At 41.8% G+C, this 12,232-nt stretch overlaps 1 protein-coding gene across 2 annotated transcripts in view; it reads left to right on the top strand.

Annotated features, from left to right (window-relative positions):
• Positions 1-12,232, top strand: part of RPA1 (replication protein A1) — a 53,294-nt gene that overhangs the window by 7,029 nt on the left and 34,033 nt on the right. The window lies entirely within an intron of this gene.

Raw genomic sequence — 12,232 nt, 5'->3', positions numbered from 1 at the left:
GCACCAAAGGGAGAGAAATATGGAAACGTTGGGAATTTCAGATTAGGGGATTAAAGCAGAATGCAGTGATGGGTTGAACACTATTCTTCTAACCCGTCATATTCACTAAATGTCTGTTTCTAATCTCTTCAGAAGCACTGTTTTTAGGATTCTCTCTCAAAGTATCTCAGTAAAAAGGGGCCACTTATAAGAGCAAAAAAAGATATAATAAATTATGTAATGCAGCCCTGTTTTTGCATTCTTGAGTCTTTCATAGTAAAAACTTTATATCCAGCCAATATAGAGAATGTTGAGTAACTACAGATGCTACGTTCTGGAGACACAGTGATGAATAGAACTGTTATTCACTCATGAGTAACCATTGATAAAATAAGGCATTTTTGTTGGGGAGTGGCTTTACATTTATTTTCTCAAGTTTTTAGTTTTTAATTACAAAACACAACCAGAACACACGAGGAGCAAATATGGCAAGCATTCCCACCTTTATAAGGGTATGCTAATGTATGTTACATTATTAGCTGTCATTTCCAAATAACTTTTTTTTTTAACTTATATTTTTTTTATATATCTTTATTCTTTCAACCTTGATATTATTAGTTTTGGATGTCTTTATAGATAGCATATAGTGAGTTTATTTAATTAGTGAGTTTATTCTGCTTAATTTATTATTGATCTTTCCCCCTAAATTTTGTGTCTTTACTGTGTTTTTGCTTTACCGTTTTCTCTTGCTGCCTTGGATTGATTGAGTTTTTTAATTCTCTCTTTTTCTTCTACTGGTTTTGAAGTTATACATTCTATTTGTGTTTTCTTTGTGGTTACTCCTACATTAAAAAAAAAATCCATATATCATGATGTTGATCTTCACCCTGATAGAATTTTGGGTTCTTGTCATTATATTTTGCAAAACAACTTTTGCAATACAAGTAATCTATCTATCTATCTATCTATCTATCTATCTATCTATCTATATAAAAGGCTAATATACAAAGTGTCCCCTTGGGAGTTTGGGAGTTCAGTCGCTCACTATGACATGGGCGGACCACTAAGGGGCGACATGGAACGAAGGAAGGCCCTGGCTGGCAGCCGGATAGGAAGGCCCCAAGGCCCTGGCTGGCAGCCGGCAGTCAGAGAAGGAAGGCCCCGGCCAGCAGTCCGAAAGCCCTGATCAGTCCTGATCGCAGGCCAGGCTTAGGGACCCTACCTGTGCACGAATTTTGTGCACCGGGCCTCTAGTGTGTATATATATAAGTTACAAGACTCACATAAACATAAAGAAAAATAACTGTAATTCCATTGGCTAGAAATAGCTATGATTAACATTTTGTTGTCTATCCTTCCAGTTTTTTTCTATGAATATAAATACTTAATGAATCTATATTTTCTTTTTAAAATACTTCATAACCACTATGGTTGTATAATACCCTTTTTTAACTTGATAGTGATCATTATTTTTACATGTCCCTAGGTATACCTCTATGTTATGTTACTTAGTATGCAACTGTATGGATTTACCATAACAAAACTAAAATCTAAATTGTATATTGTATTTTACTATTGAAAAATGTTTACCATTGTTTCCTTAAATATATCTGTGGCTCTATCTTTATATGTGTATTCAATTTTTTAAGAAAAATGTCTACTTCAATAAAAAATGACATAAAGTATAATCTAAGAAATACAGAAAAAGGTACAAAGAAGGAAGAAATTATCTAAAATTTGTACAGCCTAGAAATAAACATCATTTAGTGAGCATCATTCCAAATATCTCTCAGTGCATATTTATCAATGATTGGTGGATAGGTAGAAATATATTTGAGATTAGAATGATAATATAAATACAGCCATGTGCCGCATAACGTTTTAGTCAATAACGGATCACATATACAAGTGGTCCCATAAGATTACTATGGAGCTGAAAAATTTCTGTCTCCTAGTGACATTGTAGCCATGGTAACATCATTGTGCAATACATTACTCACGTGTTTGTGGTGATGCTTGTATAAAAAACCTCTTCTGGTTGTATAAAAACAAAGCACATACAATTATGTACAGTATATAATACTTGATAATAAATGACTGTTACTTGTTAATGTATTTTATTATACTACTAGAGGCTCGGTGCACAAATTCGTGCACAGGTGGGGTCCTTATGCCTGGCCAGCGATCAGGGCCGATTGGGGCCTGCCGGCTTGGGGTCTGCCGGCTTGGGGTAGGGACTGTGGGAGGTTGGCCACCGGCCCCAGGAGGGAGCCGGCCCTTGGCCCCCTGGGAAAGGGTCCGCATCTACTGCCACCCACCCCCAGTTCCCTGTCCCAGCCCGGGGCCCAAAGGCCCCAGCGGGGTCAGGAGAGGGGGTGACAGTTGCTGGGCTGGGTGCAGAAGGAACGGACACTGCCGTCTGCACCCCGCCACCGTGTGGTTCCCTGCCTCCCCTCTTCCTCCTTCCCTTGCCACCGCGCCACCACTGTGGTGGGTGGACGGCCCCCAGGGAAGGGAGAGGATGGGAGCAAGACAAACCCTTGTGTCAAGGGCTGACTTTCAATAGATTGCAGCGAGAGAGCGGCTCTGCTATGTACGAAACCCCGACCCAAAAGCAGGTCGTCTACGAATGGTTTAGCACCAGGGGCTGATGTGGGCCAGCTGGCTGGGGGGCGGGACTGTGGGTGGTTGGCTGGCTGTGGAAGGTTGGCTGTGGGAGCTCACTGACCACCAGGGGGCAGCTCCTGCGTTGAGCGCCTGCCCCTGGTGGTCAGTGCTTGTCATAGCGACTGAGCGACTGGTCTTTCTGGTCATTTGGTCATAAAGGCCGCTTAGACTTCTATATATATATAGATACTTTTTAATCATTTTGGAGTGTACTTATAAAAGAAGTTTGCTGTAAAACAAACTTCTCAGGATTGCTTTGGCTCTTGATTGCATTATTTTTTCCTGTGCTTGACTTGTGTTTGTTTTTTTTCCAATTGCTTTTCAGAGAGTAGAAGAGGGAGAAACATCGATGTGAAAGAGACACATCGACTGGTTGCCTCCAGAACGAGCCCAATGGGGGTGGGGGTGTGAGTGAACCCATAACCTATAACCCTTGACTGGGAATCAAACCCAGGACCGTCTTGTGTGGGCTGACATTCTAACCACTGAAAAACACTGGCCAGGTCTACCTTGTGCTATTTTAATTTTGGCCCCTAAACATAGAAAATCCATGCTAATGTTGTCAGCAGAGACCACATCAAGTGATTGACCTGGAAACAATTAACATTCATTAAGGACTACGAAGGTGGAAAATCAGGATGGTTATTGCTCACCAGTTAGGCATGTGTCATTCCACCATAGCTATGATCTTGAAGAAGAATAAAGTGATGGAAGCTAAAGGATCTGCTTTGTTAAAGGCAACAGGATTAACAAAAATTAGAGAAGGGCCTATAACAGACATGAAGAAATTTCTAATGACTTAGATTGATGACCAGACACAGAAGTGTATTCCCATCAGCACCATGACAATCAGCCAAAGCAAAAAGTTTGTTTGCAACGTTAAAGGACAAGATTAGGCCTAGCCCTAACTGGTTTGGCTCAGTGGATAGAGTGTCAGCCTACAGACTCAAGGGTCCCGGGTTTGATTCCGGTCAAGGGCATGTACCTGGGTTGCGGGCACATCCCCAGTAGGGGGTGTGCGTGAGGCAGCTGATCGATGTTTCTCTCTCATCGATGTTTCTGGCTCTCTATCCCTCTCCCTTCCTCTCTGTAAAAAATCAATAAAATATATTTAAAAAAAAAAAAGATTAGGCCTACAGAGCCAGCATGGCAACGTAAGTAAACTCGCTGCCTCTCACAACCACATCAAAATTACAACTAAAATTCAGAACAACCATCAGTCAGAACCACATGAAATTTGGCTGAATGGAAGTCCTACAACTAGAGAAGTAAAGAAAGTACATTGAGATTGGTAGGAGGGGTGGAGGCACAGAACAGGCTGGTCTGACACCCACGTGTGGTGTTTTTTTGGGTGGGATATCTAGGCTGTGGAGCTCCCCCATGAGAAGCAAGGGGTCCCAGTCCCACACCCGACATCCAGCCCAGGATTCCAGAGCGAAGAGAAGTCCTGTAACTTTGGGCTGTGAAAACCAGTGGGGGATTGTGGCTAAGTGACAGAGGCTACAGGAGACCCTTTAGGAGGACTTATTCAGACTCGATCCTTCTGGCTCCAGCACTGGGGTGGCAGCTTTGGGGAACCCAGAGACGTATGGGGAGGAACTGGATTGTCTAGCATCTGGGCAGGAACTCGGGGGCAGCTTCCTCCCAGATGGGGGTGTTTGCAGGGGTCATTGAGACCTCCTTATTCTGGAAACAAGTGCCTGGAAGTACTTTCATCCATAAGGAGGCCAAGTCAATACCAGCTAGGTTTGAAATCTTTTAAGGACAGAATAATAGTTTTGCTTGTGAGCAGCATTGCAGGCCACACATTGAAGCCCTTTGGGGCACAGTGAGAACCTCAGAGCCTTCAAGCATACCAGTAAGTGCACACTGCCAATAAGAAGCTGCCTGGGGGCAGCTCCTGCGTTGAGCGTCTTCCCCCTGGTAGCCAGTGCACGTCATAGTGACTGTTCGTTCTGCTGTTCGGTCGATTTGCATATTAGAATTTTATTATATAGGATGCTCCTGAATATCCTTTCATTGGTAGTCTTTTTTTTCCTCTAAGAGAACATTTATTGGATAAATTACAGATTTAGGAAAAGTAATTCCTGGAAGAAATGGACTTAGGAAATGAGTTAAGGAGGTAAAGGAAGGGCCCTTGGATCTTGGGTGCGAGGAAGCTAATGGTAAGGTGCCTGGGGCTGGAATGGGGAGGGAACAGGGGAAGGGAAAGGCACGGGCATGCTCCCAGGAGGGAGAGCTTTATTGGTGGCATCGATACAACATCAAAGCGGTGTTGCTCCCTCCAAATTACAACTCAGACCGAAGGAATGAGTTATAGCAGCGTTTAAGGCCTACTGCCTGAGGAGGACCTTTGCCCAGGCTACTGCTACAACTGAGGAAGACACTGCTGCAGTTTTGGAAGGAAGGATTGCAACATCTTAGGACTGCATCAGGAACCTTGCTTGGGCTTGAGGTGATGTCACCAAGCAGTGTCTAAATGGCATCTGGAAGACAACACTCAAGAGGTTCATTTACGACTTCACAGACTTTGCCGAGGATGAGAGGGCTGCAAAACTCAACGATGCTGTGGTTGAGATGGCAGACAGCCTGGACCTGTGTGAGGATGAAGTGGAGGAGCTTCTAGAGATGGTTCCTGAGGAACTGACTAACGAGTTGTTAGAACAGAAATGCATAGCCCAAGAAGAGGCAAGGGAAAGGAAACTGCAGGAGAAAAAGGAGAACCCCCAAGAAAATGTAGTGAAGCCCTGGCTGCTGTGGCTCAGTTGGTTGGGCGCCGGTCGACCTGTGCACCATCCCATGCACCGTGAGGTTGTCGGTTCAATTACCGGTCAGGGCACATGCCCGGGGTGTGGGCTCCATTCCTGGTAGGAACATGCAAGAGGCAGCCAATCAATGTTTCTCTTTCTTAAAATCAACAAACTATTCTTAACATAGAAAAAAACTTAGTGAAGGGTTTAGTAGAAGCTTTTGTAGATTTCAGTAAGCTCCTTAAAAAATTTGAAAACATGGACTCAAACACCGAAAGGTTTTTGTTAATAGAGAGGAGTGTTCATGGTGCATTACCTGCTTACAGCAGTTCTGTGATGAAAAAAACAAACCACATGGACATAGTCTGAAGAGTGATGCCTCTTCAAGAAGAGCCTCAGGCAGGTCCTTCAGGAGGGCTTCCAGAATACGGCATTGTTCTCATGGGAGGTGACAGCTCCCCGGTCATGGTCCCGAAGACCGCCCAGTGGGACGAGATATGGAGGGGAGACAGCAAGATTGATGATCCTGACCCTTTGAAGGCGTAGGCTAATGTGTGTGTTTGTGTCTGAAGTTTTAACCAAAAGTTTAAAGTTAAAAACAAAATTTAAAAAATAGAAAATAGCTTATAGAGTAAGGCTTTAAAGAAAGAATATTGGGTGTGGGGAGGTAGAAGAGGTGATGGGGGGATAAATGGTGGTAGAAGGAAACTTGACCTGGAGTGGTGAACACATAGTACAGTGTACAGATGATGTGTTATAGAATTGTACACCGGAAGCCTATTTACTTTTATTAATGTCACCCCAATAAATTCAGTCAATAAATAAAAATAATATAGTAAGTACCATAAAATATACACATACTAGATTCAGAGAGAGTTTCAACTATTTTCCACCTGCCTTCACTAATATATAAAGGGTAAGTGGAGACTGTAGCTGCCAGTGCTTAAAATTATAATGTGCCAACATGAAAACGCTCATTATAAGGTCCCAATCTGCATATATCTGCCAAATTTGTTATTGATTGCATTTCTGTTCCCATGATGATGTCTCTTTAGCTCTATTTAAAAGTGAGGTGCTTGTTTAATTAAGGGATAATCATTTCCCGGTGTGAATTACTCACACATGATATAATTTTTATCAGTCCATGATGTACCTCACCATATGCACAGGGACCAAAAGTGACTGTTGAGTCCTGAGCCAGGGACCAAAGGTGACTGGGTTAAATGGAAACATTGACTTGATTAAATAATGGGATTATAGACTAATTTTGCCCTTGTTTCTTGCTAATTTTTTATAATAAAGTAAAATGAATATATTTTTAAAAAATTCTAAGCCTGGAGAATTATTCATAATTTGATCATATTTATATATTGTATTCTAAGAAACATTTTGCCGTGATGATGGTAAATAATAAATATTAAATAATAATGGAGAAAAGAGAAAAATATTTTTGTACAACTATACAATGAGTTTGTGTTTTAAGCTGTTACCACAAAATAGAATTGAAAAATAGAAGTTTTAAGTTTATGAAGTAAAAAGACAGGTGTGTAGTAAGCTATACAATCTAGGTTTATGTAAGTGCATGCTATGATGTTGGCACAACACTGAAATGACCTATCAGTGCATTTCTCAGCACATAGCCCTTGGATAAGCCACGCATGACCTTGCTTTCTTTCTGAATAATTCTGTCCAAAAGCAATTAGGTGAGGCCAAGGAAGGTAGATGTGTACAGGGGAGGGGTGGTGGCGGTGGCCTGGAACCAGGTGTCAGCACAGAGGGAGGAGGGGGTCTTATGGGCTGGCACAGGATGTTGGAGCATGAGCAGGTAATAACACACATGGAGAGAGGGTGGCTGCAGCCCAGTATGGGTTGTCAGCGCCTGAGTAGGGTGAGGAAGAGTCTGAGTGGCCGTTGAGTCCTGAACCAGTGAAGAGGGCATTTGAGGATGTGGGGATGGAGGGACAGCAGCAGGTTGTTGAGACTGAGTGGAGTGAGGAGGAGTCTGAGCAGGATAAGGAAGGTGACTGCAGGGAGTGGTGACAGCCCAGCTTGAGATGATAGAATCCAAGTGGGGAGAGGAGGGTGCTTGTTTTTAATTGGGTGGAGGTGGCCTAGAGCCACAGGTGAGAACACCGACATGGTGAGGAAGGTAGTGTCCATGTGTGCAGTTGGGCGGGGGGGGGGGGGGTGGCAGGAGATTGGTTATGTATGGAGGAAATTGATCTAATAAATAAATACATTATGGACAATGGAAGCTAGTCAAGGGAGAGAATGCTGTGATGTTGGATTGAAATTGGAGGTATTGGTAAGCCCGAGGTTTTCAGTATACTGTCAGACCTCTGTTCTCCCATCTCGAACAATTCTGACCTCTGACCTTTATTTATGGGGGGGGGAGGGTTGGGGGATGTCTGTTTTAACTTAACCCTTTCATGCCGACACACTAGCTATCGTGATAAAAACCGTCTTCAAGGCCACAAAGGAGAGAATGGGCCAGTAAAGTCAGTTTACAGCTCTACCTTGCCTTCCTAACATCTCAGTAAATTGTACTATGAATATTTTTCTATGTTTGTTTTGAATTTTAAAACAAGGGTAATCAAGAATGCTAATGTTGCTAAGGTGTGAAAGAAGCAGTGATCACAAGAGGTAGGAAACTTGTTGGATAAAGGAAAAGCAGTTAGCTGGTGACAGAAAAGTGAAAAAGCAAAGATGCCAGGGATGCTGCATGCGCGCTGACTCCCTGAGAGACACCCCTGTAACCAGTGCTGACAGATTTGTTTAAGGCCCGTTGGGGAGGTTGGATAAATTTAAGAAAAGTGTTTGTTTATAGATGAAACAGTACATGTACGGCATGTAAGAAAGGTTAAAACAGGGAATCATTTGGGGTCTGGAATGAATTAATTCAATTTACATTATTTCTAATGGGGAAAAATAATTCTGTTTTTGAACAAATTGTTTCTCGAACAGCCTTCTGGAATGAATTAAGCTTGAGAACTGAGTTGAATCCTGAGGTTCCACTGTATATTGAGAGATATAGAAAGTTATAAATGTTTAGTTTGCATGTGTATATCGTATATATGTGTATATATATAGTGTGTGTATTTCTAGATCTATTGAGAGGTTTTGGAGCAGCAATACCCTCCTAGCTAAGAGCCCACTTAGCACTCAGATCTTGGTTTCTGAATGTCATTGTATACAAAAGGAATCAGGGCTTCAAGGAGGATGTCTTATCACAGGCTTGGAAATTACAAGATGAGCCTGAAATATCTTATTGTGCCAGAAAGTAAGATGGGGCCATCAAAAGGACAGAGAAACTAGCTTGTAGGGTCTTAACACTTGCCAAATCTAGGACAATTTAAAAAAAATCAAAATAAGAAATAAGTATAGTAATAGATTACAACTTATTGAGTCAAATAGGAAGGAATTTCTAAATCCATATTGAATAAATGAATATATGGCTGGAATAGAAAGCTTTTTCTTACAACAAGGCCATTTAACAAATGTAGAAGGAATAATGGAATTAGAGTATCATAGTTTGGCAACCATCATGGTAATAATTCAGGGAACAGCAATAGGTGCTGTATCAGCTTCCTGTGGCTGCTGTGGCAAATTACCACAAGGTTGGAGGTTTAAAATAACAGAAATTTATTCTTCCTGGAAGTCAGAAGTTGAATCCGTTTTACTGAGCTGAAATCACAGTGTCGGCAGGGCCACACGCTCTCTGGAAGTCCTGTGGGAGAACCCATTCTTCGCCCCTTCCACTCCTGGTAGTTGCGAGCATTGGCTTAGGGCTGCATCACTCCATTCTCAGCTTCCCAGGTTACATGGCCTTCTCTCCTGTCTGTGTTACATGTGCTTCTGCCTCCCTCTTATAAGGATACATGTGATCGCTTTAGGGTTCATCGATGATCCAGGATAATCTCACCATGTCAGTCCTTAACTTAATCACACCTGCAAGGTCTTTTCTTTGCCATGTAAGTTGACAGTCACAAGTTCCAGGGATCAGGAGATGGCTGGCCGTCTTTTGGGTGGTGCATCGTTCAGCCTACCACAGGTGCTGAAACAATGAGTGAAACTGTGCTTTGTTTTGTCTTGTTTTTTATTAATTTCGGAGAGGAAGGGAGAAGGATAGATAGAAACATCAGTGATGAGAGAGAATCATTGGTCGGCTGCCTCCTGCATGCTCTACACTGGGGATCGAGCCCACAACCCGGGCATGTGACCTGGTTCATAGGTCCACACTAACCACTGAGCAACTCCCGGCCAGGCAAAAGTGTATTTCTTTTCATTGATTTTACAGAGAGACAAACTGATTTGCTGCCCACTTTTACATTCATTGGTTGATTCTTATATGTGCCTTGACCGGGTATCAAACTCAAAACCTTTGGGTATTGGGACGATGATCAAACCAACTGAACTACCCGGTCAGGGCTAAAACAATGGGTGGAAGTTTGATGAGGAGCAACTTATATAGGGTTAAAGTACCTCCCCACACATAATTATGAATTGTAAAAGGAAAAGTGGCACCTTTACAGTGGGGAAACCTGGCAAGACAGCATTTTATTCCAATGATTAATGTTAACATTACCAGTAACAGGACAGTCCTGTAGGAATCGTGTATTACCTGGTAGGATGCAATGAGAAAACACAGCTTCACTGCTATCATTCTTGCCAAGGATGCATAATCTGTAGCTAATCCTGAAGAAGCCTTAGGTACATTGAGGGTCATTCTGCAGAAATAACTGGCCTCTCATCTTCACAATCTTAAGCATGAAAATAAAAGAAAGACTGAGAAACTGTTTCAGGTTGAAGGAGTCTAAAGAGAGATGATAATGAAATATAACAAGTGATCCCAGGCTGGATCCTTTTGCTTTTAAGGATATCATTGAGACAATCGATGAAACCTGAATGGGTTCCATATTCAGTGTTAACTGAAAGAATCGTTTATGTTTCCAGTTCAATAAATTAACAATCTGTCTCTCAGTGTCAATTGTTCTTATTTTTTCCCCTTTCAGTCTGCAGATTCATTTCTTTGCGATGAAATTTTTCTGTGTGTTATCCCTTAATTTTTATTTCACTTGAGTTCCAGTTTTTATTTATGTTGTGGATAACTTTTGTCTTTTTTTTTTTTCTGCTGCATGCATTCGATAACCTCAAGATTTTCCAACATATTAGTAGTTCAGTTTTTAGCTTTCTTCTGTTCCTTGTTTATAATTTAAATATTATATATAGAATTGCATTGCTTTTGTTCTTAGTTTTTTCCCTTAGCTTTTCAAGCTCTACCTTTTTTCTGAATCTTTTGTTTCATCTCATCTTTTGACTTATTATATTGACTTTTTAGTCTTTATTTTGCAAACCACTCTTGAGAAGTATTATTCGCTTTCTTAGCCTATGTTCTAGACTGGATTCTTTGTCTCTGCTTCCTCTGCTCCTTTAATTTTTATACATTGTGGTGTGTTGCATTGTTGCAATGTCATTTCTTTTTATCTTGTTTATGCTTAATATGGACAGTTCTGTCCAGACTTTATGTTTTCTCTGACTTGTCTAGGGTAGGCATAGCTCCTTGCCAACCTTCTCACTTGGGACCTCTTATCTTCCACTCCAGGCTACTTTTGAGTGCTTGAGTCTGCTTTCTATCCACTTCTCTGTCCTCTAGGTTGTAGGAGAGGAGGGAGAGCTTTGCTGGGGTTGAGTGCAAAAACTCAGGCTTCATTCTCTCCAGTCAGGGATGGCATTCCATTCCATGGGCTGTGCCTTATTCCGCCCGCCTCAGCACGGTGGCATGCCTTGTATTCTCTCCTGCCTGTGCGGGGGCCTGTGCGTGCACATCATGGTTTATTTACTCCTTACCTTTCTGATGGTCATTTAGGTTTATTCCAGGCAGAGCTTTAACAATCATCCTTGTATATTACATGCTCATGCTATTACAATGGGGCCTTGACTTACGAGTTTAATTCGTTCCGTGACGGAGCTCGTACTGAAATTACTCGTCTGTCAAATCAATTTTCACCAATACAATGACATGTGATGCTGGGCTGATGTTGTGGCGTTCACTGTGACGTTCGCTGCGCCAACTAGCGGTAGGGTATCTGAAGCTGGCTCGTAACCCGAATTTTAGCTCGCAACTCAAAGCAAAAAAATCAGCCGAGATGGCTCGTATCTCGAAAAACTCGTTAGTCGGGATACTCATAAGTCAAGGTCCCACTGTATTTCTGAGTAGATTATACTGGGAATTAGTATTGTGGGGCCAAAGAACATCTGTTGTAGAGAGTACACCAATTAACATACTCATAACATGTACGCGTTTCTATTTCTGAATAGGCAACTCCATAGATACAAAAGTTAGATTAGTGGTACCCAAGGGCAGGAGATGGAGCCACATGATTTCTTTTGGGGGTGAAGTTAGGTACTGTTGATGCTTGTACAACTCTGACTATACTAAAAACCATTGAATTATACTTTTAAAAGGTGAATTTTATGGTATATCTTTATTTTATTTTTAAAATGTTTTTGTTGGTTTCAGAGAGAAGGGAGAGGGAGTGAGAGATAGAAACATCAATGATGAGAGAGAATCATTGATCAGCTGCCTCCTGTATGCGCCCTGCAACCCAGGCATGTGCCCTTGATCGGAATCGAACTTGGGACCCTTCAGTCCACAGGCTAACACTCTATCCACTGAGCCAAACCGGCTAGGGCTGGTATGATATCTTTAAAACTTTTATTAAAAAAATAAATACCCGTTTCCCTTTAACCCTGTCAATATATTAGGTAGGTATTTCTAATTTTTAAAAATATTGCTAATCATTTATTAATGAGATCAAGCATCTTTTCATGTATTT

The sequence above is a fragment of the Myotis daubentonii genome, chromosome 16 (assembly GCF_963259705.1).
Source record: "Myotis daubentonii chromosome 16, mMyoDau2.1, whole genome shotgun sequence".
Lineage (NCBI taxonomy): Eukaryota > Metazoa > Chordata > Mammalia > Chiroptera > Vespertilionidae > Myotis > Myotis daubentonii.
The sequence above is the reverse complement of the archived record's forward strand: the minus strand, read 5'-3'. Positions and strand labels throughout refer to the sequence as shown.